We start from the raw sequence: 18549 nt of genomic DNA, 5'->3' as shown, positions 1-18549 counted from the left end.
ACAGGAAGTTAAGATTACTGCTCCCGAGGCATACAGGAAGTTGAGGTGACTGCTCCCGAGGTATACAGGAAGTTAAGATGACTGCTCCCGAGGCATACAGGAAGTTAAGATGACTGCTTCTGAGGCATACAGGAAGTAAAGATGACTGCTCCCAAGGCATACAGGAAGTTAAGATGACTGCTCCCAAGGCATACAGGAAGTTAAGATGACTGTTCCCAAGGCATACAGGAAGTTAAGATGACTGCTCCCAAGGCAAACAGGAAGTTGAGATGACTGCTCCCAAAGCATACACATTATGTGTGTTTCTAACTTATATTTATTGCTTATTTTAGTCGTAATTTGGTAAAAATAAGTGTATAGACTATGAAATGTGACATTTGGGAAAGGGACAGATCTTCTTTCAGTATTTTCCTTTGAATCCATTATTATCCCTTTTGAAATGTCAGCAATTGGTGCGTAATTTGTAAAGCCCGGTTTTAAAGTCTCTTTAAACCAATGCAGCGTTTCAGGATGGAGGCGCGGTAGTGAGGCTTGACTGTTAACGTATTCAGACTTATCCCAGTTAATGAGTAGGGGAAGCAAGCAACGCATCCATAAAAAAATAATTCTACATCAAGGTTAATGACGGAACTTCAGTAATGATTCACAAACGCGGCTTCAAAGGGTTTCCAGGCGCATTATGGTGAACTAGCCACGGATAGCCAGCGCGTCGTGTCTCTTTTAACCCTATTTCTGCCAGAGCTCAGAAGCTTTTTACTGCATTGGTATTTCCCTGATCTATACTAAATTGCCAAAATTCTAAGAAACGTCCCCATCCCCAATATAGTTTATTCCATCATCACGTCAGATTGAATAGTATATTCAATTATTATTATTATTATTATTAACGTATTATATCTTTACACCTTTTAAACTGTAAGCTCACTTGAGGAGATCCCTCTTTACCTTTCAAAGTCCAAATGTTGTTATGTTATGCACTTGTCCTGTTTGTACAGCGCTGCGGAATATGATGGCGCTATATAAATCAACAAATAATAATTTTACCCCAGTCTCAGATTCTTAGGATCACATAGTCCAAAGCTGATGCCTTCACCTTCTACTCTGATTTAATGACCTCTGAGCATTGTCTCTGCCATATCACGGCTGGAATCCCTGCTTGAATACAGGTGACTACATTCAGAATATCCTTACCTCTTGACAAGTCATGGTTTCCAAAAGGCCATAATTTGGACCATTTGGTGGGCAACTTTAGTGGCACCCTTCCATAGAATCTTTGTGATGGAATTTTAAAACGGTTGATATTTAAACACTTCCGGGGTCACGTTTGGTTATTAATATGATTATAACCTCCGGGGATGTGAGATCCACATCAGGAGTCTCCTAGCCGGGTGGCACAGTTTCCCTGAGTTTCTGTACGTCTCTGGTATCGTCCCCAAGTCTATCTCAAGTCTAAAGATACATTCAGGAGTGGATTGAGCAGTCGGTCACTCAGCGCCTACAGCCGATGGGAGACGTAATAATCCAGCTCAACACAACTGAGATAAAAACCGTTCTGCATCTTCTGTTGCGTTGCTGTTTGAAAATAGAGCGGTGAGTCCAACCCCATAGTTGTGGTCAACAGTGATCAGACCGGTTGATGGTATTAATAGTGACCGCTAAGTATTGGTTATGTAAAAACCCTACAAGCCACACATTCCACATCAATAAGCGCATTATCCTTCTGCGAGCAGAGCAGCACCACAAAAGAAAAAGTTATGATGCTCGCCGTTACCTTTCAGTGAATCAAAGTATCTGCCATATCCTGATTTTGACAAATTTTACGTTTCATTTTATGGTCCATTTGTTTTCAGACAACAAATTTAATTTCCTGCCCTTTCGGTTCGGACAGAAAGGCTTTTTCAATTCAGAAACAAGACCTATTGTCAATCACCCTCACTCACACTCTCATGCCCACTCTCAGTCACTCTCTCACACTCTCATTCACACGCTCTCATGCTGCCTCACATTCTCTCACTCTCTTCAATGTCTCCCTACCTTCTCTGCCCAGCGTTTTGTCCCTGTCTCCCTTTCCGCAGCTCCGCTTTTGTTCTCTGCCTCTCTTGCCGCTTCTTGTTCTTCTATCTTCTTTCTGTCTTCGTTGTTTGCCTGCTTCACCCAGGTATCGGTGTCGTTAACCAGGCCTCCCGTAGCGCTTCTGCAAAATGGCGGAGCTTCTGTGCACACCCTCTCCCGCGATTCACCAAGTCAAGAGTCAAGATACCAAAGGAATAAATCAGAGAACACAGGATAACTCCCAGGAGGAACAGAACATCTGACTGCAGGGGGCACCCAACGTCCTTGAGCAAAGTCACGTATTATGACCATACCTGGGACACAGCCGGGGCTACCCACTGACATTGGGTGGTCCCTTTGACGTCCGGGGAGTTCCTGTTGATGTCAGTGGGCGTTCCCTCTGCCGTCAGTGGACTTTCCCGCCGACGTCAGTGGGCGTTCCCGCTGACATCGCAGGAAACACTCCCATTTAAAGGGCAAATGGGTGGAGAGTGGGGTGGGTGAGGACCCCGCTTTTGCGACCCGGGTCCCATCGCTTCTCCCAGAGTTCTCTGGGCCAAACCCAGAGAGTTCCCAGGTATAATTATGATGAAAATGGCAAAATGCATCTTTATTTACAACGGAACTCTGGCTTTCCACGCGGAGCGGCCTTTAGGGTCCAAAGTCTGACTCAGAAAGGCGATGCTTATAAGTGACACCCTGCCAAACTTTACCGGAGTTTCCTGCTCCCTTGCTAACAAAACCTGCTGAACGCACATTGCCGGTACCTACTGGCCTTATAAATAAGACGCATACACACAACCCATACCTTTCGCTTTAAGGCATGAAATTACTGTTTGTGAATATGCCAGTTCACGTAACGTTTGTTCCGATGTGGCGAACACAAAACTACATACAGATTATCGCAAATATAACGCAGAAGTCTATTAGCTTTTCGGAATAAACGCTAATGGGTTAAATGTTTCGTTTTAATTCTTTCCTTGCGCATGAAAAGAAAATTGCTAACCCCGGTGAGATTCCTGTTATACCAGCAAAAGGACCTGCTGAGAGAACTCGGAGTAATAAAAGGCTATAATTAGAGGCCTTTCCCTCGGCATCTGCAGTAAGGAGCATTAAGCCGTGGAACGGCGAGGCCGGGAGTGTTAATATGCAGGGTAATTTTTATTTAACACTCAATCTGTGGCCAATTTTAAGCAAAAGTATAAGAATGTCCTCGGGGAAGAGGCAATCCGAATAATGGACTGCGGGAGAATAAAAGAGGAGGGTGGTGACTTCAAACAAACGAGGCGCCTTTTTTTTCTGTAACTTTCGGGTTATTGTAGTTTATATTGTCGAGCATCAAGTTAAGGGGCATATCACCCAATGGCGTATTCTGGTAGGGAGCAGGTCCGGGGGCAGTAAACGCTCTGCCACATAAACAGGAGCAGAGAACCTTATCGGGGAGATTAAGCTCAATGGACCAGTTGGGAAGACCACATATCTGCCATTTATACTACCTGTCTAACCAGCAAAACCTCCATGGCCTGCTGTCTCAGCATGTCCTTAAGAGAGGGAATTCATAATATATGACATCATATCTTGACGGTCAGAGGAGAAGACGGCGCTGGGGAGGTAAGGGGCAGCTGGCACCACTTGGTATATGACATCATGGCCCCGAAGACACTGTGGACGCTGCTAATGAAGACAGACAGCATCTCCAGAAAGATTAATCCCGAGTGCGGTCCCGGATGGGAAGGCCAACCTGGATTCGTAAGGGCTTATGCGATCACCAGTTTAGAAAGTGACCTTAGATTCCAAACGGCCAGACTAGAAAGGCCTTTTAGTTCTTTACCATCATACATACTAACGGTCAAAAGTTTGGGGTCACTTAGACTTTTCCTTGTTTTTGAAAGAAAAGCAAATTGTGTCCATTAAAGCGGCTGATTTTTAATGTAATCTCTTCCTAGGCGTACAGAGGCTCTTTATCACTCCCATCACTCCTGTGTTCCAATGGCCATTTATCACTCCCATCACTCCTGTGTTCCAATGGCCCTTTATCACTCCCATCACTCCTGTGTTCCAATGGCCCTTTATCACTCCCATCACTCCTGTCTCCCAATGGCCCTTTATCACTCCCATCACTCCTGTGTTCCAATGGCCCTTTATCACTCCCATCACTCCTGTGTTCCAATGGCCCTTTATCACTCCCATCACTCCTGTCTCCCAATGGCTCTTTATCACTCCCATCACTCCTGTGTTCCCATGGTCCTTTTTCACTCCCATCACTCCTGTGTTCCAATGGCCATTTATCACTCCCATCACTCTTGTATTCCAATGACCCTTTATCACTCCCATCACTCCTGTGTTCCAATGGCCATTTATCACTCCCATCACTCCTGTGTTCCAATGGCCCTTTATCACTCCCATCACTCCTGTGTTCCAATGGCCCTTTATCACTCCCATCACTCCTGTGTTCCAATGGCCCTTTATCCCTCCCATCACTCCTGGGTTCCAATGGCCCTTTATCACTCCCATCACTCTTGTGTTCCAATGGCCCTTTATCACTCCCATCACTCCTGTGTTCCAATGGCCCTTTATCACTCCCATCACTCTTGTGTTCCAATGGCACGTTGTGTTCGCCGATCCAAGTTTAAAAGGCTAATTGATCGTTAGCAAACTTTTCAGCAATTATGTTACAGCCAGAAATGTCCTTGTTTCCCATGAAAACCGCTCAATGACCCCGAACCTGTGAGCGGTACCGCATGTATTCATGTATTTGTAACAGGACAGATGTCTCGTTGAAGGTATGTAATTTGCGTTTCATCTTCAGCATATGCCTTGCCCGCCAACATCTCACAAGAAGATGGGTCATGTTTTGCAGAGACATTTCCAGCAGTAAGTCCATCACAATAATAGCCTTTTGTCTTCGTAATATTTCCCTTTGATCCTGACGGCACGTTATAACCATCAGCGTGCGTTCTTTGTGATAGTAATTACACAGTGTGTGTCCGTCGGGCAGCTGCCTAAGTGTTTGTGTTCTGGAGGTGAGTCACAGATCGGGGAAAATAATCCATGTTTAGAAAAAAAAAATTCTAAGCAATTTTTTCATAGCGTTTTTTTCCAAGAACACGTTTATTTAAATACTCAAAATATCCAGCGTAATACATTCAAACGGGGGAAAAAATAAACGCCACTCGTCAGAGAATTGCTTTATCATTATAGTGCGTTTCTTGATTCGATTCTTCGGTGACCTGTTGCAAAACAACCGACGAGCCTCATTTTGTGACGAGTGTCACCATTCGCCACAGCTGTCAATCAATCCTATTAAGCTGATTATCGTGTAGACGACCTAATAGGAAGTTTATTTTTTTGCCATAATACACAAGAAAAGGGTTAAAACAAAAATAAAAAATGACATTTTCAGGAATATTTTTCTGTTTTCTTTTCACCCCAATTCTAGTTCCCCCCCCCGTAATATAAAGTTTTCAGGCAGCTGCATATGAGCCGTTTGTATGATTCTCACTCTGTTATCTGAGCCCCGATCTACTAAACACCCCGACTCCTTTTCATACTGCCTGTGGGGAACAACAGAATGGCTCGGTCTTAATCACCCAGCCGGAGTCCCCCCTTTAAATTAAATGTCTCTGCAGCTAGAGAAATAGGTGTACGTATTCTAAACGCTTTGACATAATAGTTCCCCATTATAAAGGATGCTCTGTGTTTCTTCCCTTAGTCTAGTATTTATTCTATCTGTTGGCAAACGCCGAGCCCCCCTTATCTCCTATGAGCCAAACAATTGCACCAAACAGTAGATAACGCAGCGCTATTGTTTTGGGGGCTCCTATGATCCTTGGCACGCCGACTAACAATACATTGGTTAGACCTTGATTGATAATCCAATGCGTATCTACACAACGTTGCTGCTAAAGGACATTTACTGGTAATATATATTAAAGCGTCTGACATCGGGCGTAGAGAGAGAGGAAAATAGATTGTTGTTTTCTGTATCTTGGAACAAAGCTGAATTGCATTCGTCTCCCTCTGTGATAAATGTAACAGTCATGCCTATTTGTACAGGAATCAATGACACAAAGGATAAAGCAGAGACATAAAACATAAAAACTATATATATATATATATATATATATATATATACACATACACACATATACACATATACATATATATATAATATTATATACAGTACCATTTGAAATGTCTGGGGTAACTTAGAAAGTTCCTTGTTTTTGAAAGAAAAGCAAATTTCCAGCGCAGACGGGGTTAATGTTGTAAATTACTATTGTAGCTGGAAACAGCTGATTTTTAATGGAATCTCTTCACAGGCATACCGAGGCCCTTTATCACTCCCATCACTCCTGTGTTCCAATAGCCCTTTATCACTCCCATCACTCCTGTGTTCCAATGGCCCTTTATCACTCCCAACACTCCTGTGTTCCAATGGCCCTTTATCACTCCCATCACTCCTGGGTTCCAATGGCCCTTTATCACTCCCATCACTCCTGTGTTCCAATGGCCCTTTATCACTCCCATCACTCCTGGGTTCCAATGGCCCTTTATCACTCCCATCACTCCTGGGTTCCAATGGCCCTTTATCACTCCCATCACTCCTGGGTTCCAATGGCCCTTTATCACTCCCATCACTCCTGGGTTCCAATGGCCCAATATCACTCCCATCACTCCTGGGTTCCAATGGCCTTTATCACTCCCATCACTCCTGGGTTCCAATGGCACATTGCATTCGCTGATCCAAGTTTAAGTTTAAAAGGCTAATTGATGGTTAGAAAACCCTTTTATAATTATGTTACAGCCAGAAATGTCCTCGTTTTCCATGAAAACAGCCGAGTGACCCCAAACTTGTGAGTGGTAGAGTATGTATGATTTATTGTATTGAAGTTTTATCTTTTCGCTCATAACTTTGCTGCTTTACATTATAATCTGCTGGTTCTGGTGCAGATCTCATATTTTACATCAAGTGCTACAAATTGCTGATCAAAAACACAAAAGGAAAATAGAATGAATTGTTCGAAGTGTAGAACAAGCCATATTGTCAGAAGAATAGCTGGATCGCGGGGTGGATCTGTGTGCCAGTGTGAAATACTTTCAGTTCTGATATGTAAAGCAGCGGGAATTATCTGACAAATAAAGATGGCATCTGTTATGTTTTTAATTAATTCTCTGCTGCGTTGTTTCTTATAAGATCCTTCTAATCAGAAGCAGATTTCGGTGGCCTCTTTAATTTACCCATATGTCCCACCTGCACTCCTAAAAACATCTCCAGTAATCTTCAGTAACTGCAAAAGGGGAAGTCCCATGAACTGTATACATTAATAACCCCCCACCCCAACGCTGTATACAGTAATAACCCCCCAGCGCTGGATACAGTAATATAATCCCCCAGCGCTGTATACAGTAAAAATCCCCCAGCGCTGTATTCAGTAATTTAATCCCCCAGCGCTGTATACAGTAATAATCCCCCAGCGCTGTATACAGTAATAATCCCCCAGCGCTGTATACAGTAATATAACCCCCCAGCGCTGTATACAGTAATATAACCCCCCAGCACTGTATACAATAATATAACCCCCTGCGCTGTATACGGTAATATACCCCCCAGCACTGTATACAATAATAAAACCCCCAGCACTATATACAGTAATATAACCCCCAGCGCTGTATACAGTTATATAACCCCCAGCGCTGTATACAGTAATATAACCCCCAGCGCTGTATACAGTAATATAACCCCCAGCGCTGTATACAGTAATATAACCCACAGCGCTGTATATAGTAATATAACCCCCAGCACTGTATACAGTAATATAACCCCCCAGCGCTGTATGCAGTAATAACCGCCCAGCACTGCATACAATAATAACACCCAAATGCTGTATACAGTAATATAACCCCCAGCGCTGTATACACTAATAACCCCCCAGCACTGTATGCAGTAATAACCCCCCAGCGCTGTATTCAGTAATCACCCTCCAGCACTGTATACAATAATACCCCCCCAACGCTGTATACAGTAATATAACCCCCAGCGCTGTATACAGTAATATAACCCCCCAGTGCTGTATACAGTAATATAACCCCCCAGTGCTGTATACAGTAATATAACCCCCAGTGCTGTATACAGTAATATAACCCCCAGCGCTGTATACAATAATATAACCCCCAGCGCTGTATACAGTAATATAACCCCCAGCACTGTATACAGTAATATAACCCCCAGCGCTGTATACAGTAATATACCCCCAGCACTGTATACAGTAATATAACCTCCAGCGCTGTATACAGTAATATAACGCCCAGCACTGTATACAGTAATATAACCCCCCAGCACTGTATACAGTAATATAACCCCCAGCGCTGTATACAGTAATATAACCCCCAGCGCTGTATACAGTAATATAACCCCCAGTGCTGTATACAGTAATATAACCCCCAGCGCTGTATACAGTAATATAACCCCCAACGCTGTATACAGTAATATAACCCCCAGCGCTGTATACAGTAATATAACCCCCAGCGCTGTATACAGTAATATAACCCCCAGCGCTGTATACAGTAATATAACCCCCCAGCACTGTATACAGTAATATAACCCCCAGCGCTGTATACAGTAATATAACCCCCAGCGCTGTATACAGTAATATAACCCCCAGCGCTGTATACAGTAATATAACCCCCAGCGCTGTATACAGTAATATAAACCCAGCGCTGTATACAGTAATATACCCCCCAGCGCTGTATACAGTAATATAACCCCCCAGCGCTTTATACAGTAATATACCCCCCCAGCTCTGTATACAGTAATATAACCCCCAGCGCTGTATACAGTAATATAACCCCCAGAGCTGTATACAGTAATATAACCCCCAGCGCTGTATACAGTAATATACCCCCCAGCGCTGTATACAGTAATATAACCCCCCAGTGCTTTATACAGTAATATACCCCCCAGCGCTGTATACAGTAATATAACCCCCCAGCGCTTTATACAGTAATATAACCCCCAGCGCTGTATACAGTAATATAACCCCCAGCGCTGTATACAGTAATATAACCCCCAGCGCTGTATACAGTAATATACCCCCCAGCGCTGTATACAGTAATATAACCCCCCAGTGCTTTATACAGTAATATACCCCCCAGCGCTGTATACAGTAATATAACCCCCCAGCGCTTTATACAGTAATATAACCCCCAGCGCTGTATACAGTAATATAACCCCCAGCGCTGTATACAGTAATATAACCCCCAGCGCTGTATACAGTAATATAACCCCCCAGCCACAGATGGAAAAAATTACATGAGAATTACCCTTAAAAGTTAAATAAAGGTAAACCTACAATAAAGTGTCTGCGTGTTATAAACAGCGAGATGTTTCCTTCTGAGCTCGGAGCTGTCTATAATCAGATATGAACCAAAACATGCTGATTAATTCAGATTATAATTATTTAAATGCTTGCAAGTCAATTTCCTGCAGATGTCGTTCTTAAGTATTTTTATAGCTACAGCAGCTTTAGCTCGTCAGCGACGAAGAGCCACAAATCAAAGTATTTGCTAATTCTAACCAAATATATTCTGCCTTTCGGTGTCAGATCTTGTCAGCAGCCGAGTGATAATTTCAGATGGTATCAGTTCTGCGTTAGAGGCTGCATGAAGCACACGGAGCACTTAAAAGCGCTTTTTTCACTAAGAATCCACATTATTTGGGTTATCTAGAATGCTGAGCGATCTGTCATTTTCTTCTTCCATCTGAAGGTTCACATAAAAACAGAAAAGGCATTTAAAAAAGCGCTTCCGTTTCTATGGTGACAAACTATCAGTGTTTGCTTTTGTGTCATGTGACCAAATTGCGAACGATGTTAGAGTGTGTTAGCGTATGGTGCTAGAGTGTATGGGTGTTAGCGTGAGTTTGCGTGTTAGTATGTGTGTGTATTAGTCTCCTCAGCAAGACAGGTGCCAAAGAAACCCCGCATCTGGATTCCAATAACCCTAGGCTCCCTCCTGAACTCCAAGGCTGTGTTCATAAACTCCATAGGCCTAGGGGCCCCTGGGATCCAAGTCCCTAGTTAGTGACCTAGGGTGCTTAATGGGGAATCTAGCTCAAACATAAAGAAGGCCACTCTACTAGTATTTGTCTCTCCCAGTTTAAAGGCCTGCATCTTAACCACAGCTCCGAGTCACTGTATTTGTATAAATGTTGATCGTTACGATGATAAATTCAGGAGGATTTCATGTAATAAACCGCGGAAATAAAGACTGAGACTTACGAGCTACATTCCCACCGGGTGTTACGAACTTCACAGATATACACAATGATACACAAAAAAACACCCACCATTCCAAATGACAGAATAATTACCGGTACGAGACGCTTCCTACCTACACAGTGAACACGAGCCGCAGAACAAACACAATCGAGAAGATAAAGGCACGCGCCTCACGCGGTGTCAATGTAACAGCAGATCAAACATGGCGGTCACTGGGCAGACTGAAACTCTCGTCAGTCCTACCTACCTGGCTTGCAGGAAGATTGATATTAAATAGTCACTTTCTCACACCCTCGCTCAATGTCTCCCTGCTTTCTCCACCAACTACTTCCGGGTCTCCTTTCCCGCAGCTCCGCTTCTTCCTTTGCCTCTTCTTCTTCTGTCCGCTCCCTGGTATCAGCTCCGTTGACCAGGCCTCATGGAGCGCTTCCTCAAAAAGGCAGATCCTCTTTGCACACCCCCTCTCCCTCGAATGAAGAAATGGAGGAGGGGCTGTCCACGTGGTGCACACCATGGCTCCGCCTTTTTGCAGAAGTGCTCCATGAGGTCTGGAGCAGATCCCAGGGAGAACCGGCGAAGAAAGAAGACAGAAGAGGCAAGAGAACAAAGCTGTGGGAAAGGAGATGGCAGGGAGATATTGAGAGAGGGAATTTCTGAGAGACTTGGGACATCCGTGTGCCAGTATGGCATCCCCCTGATGAGTGACATTTGGGGAACACCCCTTGCCCCCCCAAGTATGCCACTACCACCTCTGCTGTAGCACTTATTCCCATCATAAGGCTGTGATATTTTATACATTCTGTATATACAATGTTTTGCGCCTGCTCTCTAGATAAGGAATTTAAGCATTTTCTTTACTGTTGTGTAGGAGGTGAAAGTGTTTTGTTTTCTAGCGATATTGTGTAACACTCTGAATGCAATGTTATTTTTTTCCTCTTTGAAGACTGTAATTCTACCCCGATATTGTCTGTTCATGCAATAAATTGTAGCACATCCAAAAAACGCCTGCTCAGTGCCGCTCCATGCCGTTTTGATCCTCGCACCCGCTTGTTGTTTGCCTTGGCAACTGAGCTGAACTCCTTAAATTCCCCTCGTATCGCAGATATACTTGAACCAGAATAGAAGGTAAAATAAACCATCAAAAACATCTACGGTTAGGTCACCAATGTAATTTTGCAATCAGCATTGGATTAACAATTTAAAAAAAACATTGAGGTTTAGGCATGATAAGTGATTCTGGTGCCAAGTTGGAAAAGTGGTGTTATCACTATAGCAACCAATGCAATGGTCCCATCGGTATCAACATTGATCTTTGTGATAAGACCCTGTTTCGAACTACGCACCAGAACCGATAACCCTACAAGCCCAAGTCAATCCATATAGGGAAAATTAAGAGCTATCCCATAGGTCCCAACAGTCCTGATTTTGTCAGAACAGTCTTAAAAAAATGGGCTTCTTCCCCAGCCGCAACATCTCATTGGTTGCTGCAGATCTGCTTTTTTTTTGCTGATTATCAATAGAATTGGGTGCTGCTGTGTTTCAAATCAGTATTTTGCTGGTAGAGCTTAGGGGGGTCTCTCACGGATAATTCCCACAGAAATAATTACCTCTTCTTGCAGGAATATGAATCTGGATAGCAAAGCTACCGAACTGACATCTTTTCACGGTACAGATGGTAGGAACAGACTGTGGAGGCACAGAGGAGGCAACAATAAAAGACTGGAGAACGTTTGGTTTGGAGCAGCGCTGGCGGTGCTTGGGGCCAGGAGGCCAATGGAACCCCACAGCCTTACTGGTCTTCCTCTGGGGGCAAACAAGAACCAATGAGGAGTGGTAGTGGGCCACTTTAGACACTCGGCACAGGGGCTGGGGCAAAAAAAAACCCTGAAAAGATGGGTGTCATAAAAAAACAGGTAGAGTGCATTAGCCCCACGGCCAGTGCAATCATCAAACAGGTGGGCGAAACCCCTCGACCACCCTCGACCACCCAAAGAAGATCCAACACTTGAAAATAGCCACATTTATCGCTTGGACTGGCCATCTGGCACGCTCCGTCAAATGCCTGGTCAGCCGCTGACCTTAAAGCACCAGGGCCACCTCGTCATGGCCAGCCTGGCCAGCCCGGCCTCGGCTATTTATGGAACTAAGCAAGAATTTCAAAGGATGTGGTTTTTTTTACATAATGTACTGTATAAACCAAATTTCCTCTATTTCTTGGGCTTTTAGGGCTGTAGAACCCCGTGATACCCTCATACCCAGCAAACTGAATAACCCCAAAAGTCTGCATTGTTAAAAGCTGCTACATTGAAATCAATAGAAAACCATTCGTCCTAAGAGATTAAATGGGGAATGCAGACTATTAGCATTGTTTAAATCGATACATTTTCCCACGTGGATTCTACTTCTACTATATATTCTTATACTTGTAGATATCATCAAATCAAAGTCTGTTATCGCATTAAATAAACAAGATTGTGAAGTTACAAATGTAAATATAATTATAATGATTAGTGATGTTTAGATCAGTGTCAGTGGGTTTTTTGTTCTCGTAAAGTATGTACTGACACTGAAAGGGTTAAATCGTAAAACACTTCCAAGGGTCCTTGCAGCAGTCCATTGATATTTCTTTTGTCTTTGATGTAGTTGAACTAATAGAGAATAGCCGGAAACAAATTGAATAGACAGGGAAGTACCCGTTCTCAATTGATATAACCACAAAAAGGGCTTTAATTGAACTGACGCTACAAATGTAACAACTTCAAGCGTCTTTGATGCGGTTTCACTGACTGCGGATTCTATTTCTGGCAGGAATTCTGCTGCAATACCAGGGGTGGATTTCCCATTAGACAGGCTGGGCATATTTCTAGAGGGCCACATGCTTAGATGCACCAAGGGGGGCAATTAATGTAGTCAAGACCCCCGAAGAATCAGAACCATAGAAACGGAAATGGTTATGACATTATTTTTACAAAGGCTTTTAATTGGTGTCTGTAGGTATTATTTGCACTGTCCCTATCCATACCTCTGAATTTTTCTTTTATTTTACCCAGTCCTGGGTATCTGCCCACCTTCCACCCGGTCATCTATCTTTTTCTTACATCTTCTTCCTTTCCATTGATCCAGTCCTGTTTCTGTCGTTTCTCCCTGTATTCTACCGAATTCTTATTCTGCCCCTTCATATATTCTCCGCAGTTTTGTTTCTCACTGAACTGAATCTTGGCATGTTCCCGAGTATTTGATTCTTACACCCCGCCAAGTGCTTTGTTCCTTAACACACTTAATTATTGCAATTGCATCTTTGGAGGCCTTCCAGAAATTACTCTTGGCCTACAGCGGTAGGGAGAACATTCAGCAACTGCTTATAAGTCAGTTTCTTCAATGTCTTAAACATTTCTTATTATGTGTGTATAATCCGCATGCACCCTGCTTTAATATGTGGCACTAAAACACAAACAAAGGATTAAAGGGGATGTCCCTCATTTTTGGTTATTACCGAATACAGCGCTGGGGGTTATATTACTGTATATAGCACTGGGGGGGTTATTACTATATACAGCACTGGGGGGGTTATTACTGTATACAGCACTGGGGGTTATATTACTGTATACAGTGCTGGGGGTTATATTACTGTATACAGCGCTGGGGGTTATATTACTGTATACAGCGCTGGGGGGTTATATTACTGTATACAGCGCTGGGGGTTATATTACTGTATACAGTGCTGGGGGTTATATTACTGTATACAGTGCTGGGGGGTTATATTACTGTATACAGTGCTGGGGGTTATATTACTGTATACAGCGCTGGGAGGTTATATTACTGTATACAGTGCTGGGGGGTTATATTACTGTATACAGCGCTGGGGGTTATATTACTGTATCCAGCGCTGGGGGTTATATTACTGTATACAACGCTGGGGGTTATATTACTATATACAGAGCTGGGGGGTTATATTACTGTATACAGCGCTGGGGGTTATATTACTGTATACAGCGCTGGGGGGTTATATTACTGTATACAGCGCTGGGGGTTATATTACTGTATACAGCACTGGGGGTTATTTTACTGTATACAGAGCTGGGGGGTTATATTACTGTATACAGCGCTGGGGGTTATATTACTGTATATAGCACTTGGGGGTTATATTACTGTATACAGCGCTGGGGGGTTATATTACTGTATACAGCGCTGGGGGTTATTACTGTATACAGCGCTGGGGGTTATATTACTGTATACAGAGCTGGGGGTTATATTACTGTATACAGCGTTGGGGGTTATATTACTGTATACAGCACTGGTGGGTTATTACTGTATACAACGCTGGGGGTTATATTACTATATACAGAGCTGGGGGGTTATATTACTGTATACAGCGCTGGGGGTTATATTACTGTATACAGCGCTGGGGGGTTATATTACTGTATACAGCGCTGGGGGTTATATTACTGTATACAGCACTGGGGGTAATTACTGTATACAGAGCTGGGGGGTTATATTACTGTATACAGCACTGGGGGTTATTTTACTGTATACAGAGCTGGGGGGTTATATTACTGTATACAGCGCTGGGGGTTATATTACTGTATATAGCACTTGGGGGTTATATTACTGTATACAGCGCTGGGGGGTTATATTACTGTATACAGCGCTGGGGGTTATTACTGTATACAGCGCTGGGGGTTATATTACTGTATACAGAGCTGGGGGTTATATTACTGTATACAGCGCTGGGGGTTATATTACTGTATACAGCGCTGGGGGTTATATTACTGTATACAGCGCTGGGGGTTATATTACTGTATACAGTGTTGGGGGTTATATTACTGTATACAGCGCTGGGGGTTATATTACTGTATACAGCACTGGGGGTTATATTACTGTATACAGCGCTGGGGGTTATATTACTGTATACCGCTCTGGGGGTTATATTACTGTATACAGCGCTGGGGGTTTATTACTGTATACAGAGCTGGGGCATTATGCTCAATAAGAAAAATATTTTGTTCTCCATAGGACATCACATTTTTTAATGTATTGTGTACCAACAAGTTGTCTTAGAATTGTATTTAAAACACCACCAACTAGTTAAAAATCTTCTTAGTAATCATTGCAGAAAAAAGAAAATGTTGTAGGAAGTGAAATCTACGGAAAGAAACAATTTCATAACAGACAGGACGAGATATTTTGTTACCAGTATACTAAAAAATGCATATAATGTATTAAGAAGCATTTACAGTTTTTTTCTACTGTATATTTTAGGTGACACTGTCCCTTTAAAAGCAGTATCAGGAAAACATTAGATAAGACACATATCCAAATATTCGGGAGATTAAAAAGAGCGTGTTTATATTTTTTCCGTGTATTGCTATGGCGATGGGGAAAAGCCATTGCTTTTATTGGCTTTCTGTTTAAGAGACATCAGCCTGTTCACGTAACCAACCAAGAATGTAATTGGGCAGTAGATATTAGGCATGAACAGATTCGTCAAGTTACTGAATAAATATAGGCAGATATACGATCACAAGGTGATAAATGCATACATGGGAATGCTCTTGGTTTTCCCCGGAGGCTCCGAGTGAAGCTCCGCTTCTCCGGGTCTTTGGGTCACCGCTGAGAATCTCTGGGTCGCGGGAGCAGGGTTGAGGAACGCCCCACTCCCCGCCCACATCTCAACAGGTCACCCCTCCCCCAACATCAGCAGGACCGCCTACCGACATCAGTGGGACCGCCCATTTACATAAGCAAGACCGCCCATTCACATCCCGTTGGGCTTCAGGTAGCTGCAGCATGATTGTTCCAGGTATGGATATATGTCTTTAGTATTTCCGTCCCCAACTTAAAGAGACAGTATCATAAAAAAAAACCTCAAAAACTGTACTATACCCCCTTTTCTCTGGAATACCTTCTCTAACCCCTGTACTCCACATAAAATTGGTGCTACTTACGCTGTTCAACCAAATCTACTGAATGTAACACTTTTATAACTATTATTACATACACCAGTCTTGGTACTTCTGAATGCTTAAACATTTTCCCAAATAGAATACTTTAATCAAGGAAAGTTTCGTCCCCTTCCTGATTTTGCTGGGTTCACTTTATTGTCATGTGACACAAAAATAGGCACTGATAGGCTGCCTCTGTAGAAACTGGAAAAGTTTATTAAAAGTCTCCATGTCTTTTTTTTATGTGCTTAAACCTTCATTAAAAAATGACGGACGCGCTAAGGTTTATTTTCTTAACGTGCTTGAGAGTGCAATTAATGCGTTGTCTGTCTGAAACGGCAATTTCAAATATTGCCTCAGCTGTTAATAATCGGAATTTAAGAGGAAGCAGAAGCCTTCGCTTCTCACAAAGCAATAATTTGCCGTCAGGTTCCTTTACCTCTCCAATGAATTAGTTCGCTCTTCACACATACGCGACATTATCTAAAGCGATGATTCATTTGGCAATTCTGTCCCTCGCCGTAACTTCAAGAGTAACGGAGGTGCTAAAAGCTATTCGAAAATGCAGCTTTTCATATATACGGTTAAAAAAGGGATGAAAAAAGGGGGTTATGCAACTTTTTGGAGAGAAAAAAAACAATACAAAATTAAATTATGTGTCTATTAATATTTAAATATCGATGTGTTAGCGTGTGTGTGTGTGTGCTTCTGGTTATCCCAAAGATGGTTGGAGCCGCCTGACTTGTCTGTTTTGAGAGGGAGACACAAGTAACAAAGCGAGACATGGAGTTCCCCGCAGAGCTATTTGTAGTCTCTCAGGGTCCGACACATGGCTCTACACCAAGGGGGGCTGTTATCCCAAAGTTTGTTGTGGTCTCTGGAATCGCGTAGTCATCTGGTACCGGTACAACTGCAGCTTCACTCCAATTAGCAACACTACCTACAGTATACACAACACCATTTTGGCCCTGCTTCCAGGCCTTTGGGTAGAGAGTAAATTAAATGGGTTCTTTACCACTCAAGACTGTCCGCCATCATTAATATTTTTTTAATAAAGTATTAAGTATGTAAGTAATACATATTTTAATGTTTTCCCTCAAACTGCCATAATTATTTCTCAATGATTCTCTAGCACTCTCCAATCGTGTCCTCGTGACCTGGAACAGCAATAACAGCCCATGCACTATTGCACGCAACGTAATTATGCAAACGTGGAGGCCACAAGTGGTATCCAACATCTCACACGGAAGCCATGTAAGTAAAAACAAGATCCTGAGATCCCCGTAGAGCCATCTGCAGTGTCTGTCAGTGTCCCACACACAGTTCCCACAGAGGAGGCTCTCAGAAAAGTTGGAATGTTGGGCTCTCGTTTGTAAAAGGTCCATCTTGGAGCCTCAGGTGAAGCAGAAAACTGTCTCATTGCCTCAACTGGCTGTGGCCAACGGGGACCATGTAATGAAGAACAGGAAGAACTTTCCCTTGGATAATAAGATCTCGGGGGCTCCACAGACCAACCATCTTTTACAACTTATCAGAGCTGCGGTGAAAGGCCAGAAAGAGCATGGTCTCTGACTTCATGTAGTTGGACTTTGTATCTGAAAGTAATGAGGACTGTCACCTCATTCATGTTGAATGAGGTCTTTTATCTCAGCTATGTTTCTTCTTCCGGGCCTGGTGACCCTTCCAATCTCAGGACTCGGGACTCATGCGGCCTATGAAAAACTTTATGCAACAGACGAAAAGAAGAGGTGAAAGAGGAACGCCTTGTTTACGATCGGAAGCCTGGCTCGCTCGAGCTTTAATTCTAGTTTGAATTTTGTTGCTCGGAAGCTTCTGTATAGACTCTATTGAGGTCTCTGTTCCCGCTTACCCTGTGCCACAACAACTGCTGGCACACCTACCTTATAATGGTATGGTCCTGCGGTAACACAACAGTAACACATCACCACTTCACAAACCTTGCACCAAATTCTTATTGGCCTTCCATGTTTTAACATTTTTTTTTCCAATAATTTATACTGTTTTTGTGTGGTTTTAATATGTTTGTGTATTCCCCACGCTTGTATACAATGTCTCCGTGAGGTAAAATGCCACACTTGTACTACTCCTTTAAGACGTTTCCACACACCCTTTATATAAACAGACCGAGGCCCGCCTCCTTCATAACTGACAGCCATCAACTTTAGTATCAGCCAATGGTAGAATAGAGCGTCCTGCCCCTCCGCCTTTTTTTTCCGCCTTTTCTTTCGGCACGCCTACCACTCGATGCCGCGTTA

This window comes from Spea bombifrons, chromosome 5 (genome assembly GCF_027358695.1).
Source record: "Spea bombifrons isolate aSpeBom1 chromosome 5, aSpeBom1.2.pri, whole genome shotgun sequence".
NCBI classification, from domain to species: Eukaryota; Metazoa; Chordata; class Amphibia; order Anura; family Pelobatidae; genus Spea; species Spea bombifrons.
This window is presented reverse-complemented; position numbering follows the sequence as displayed.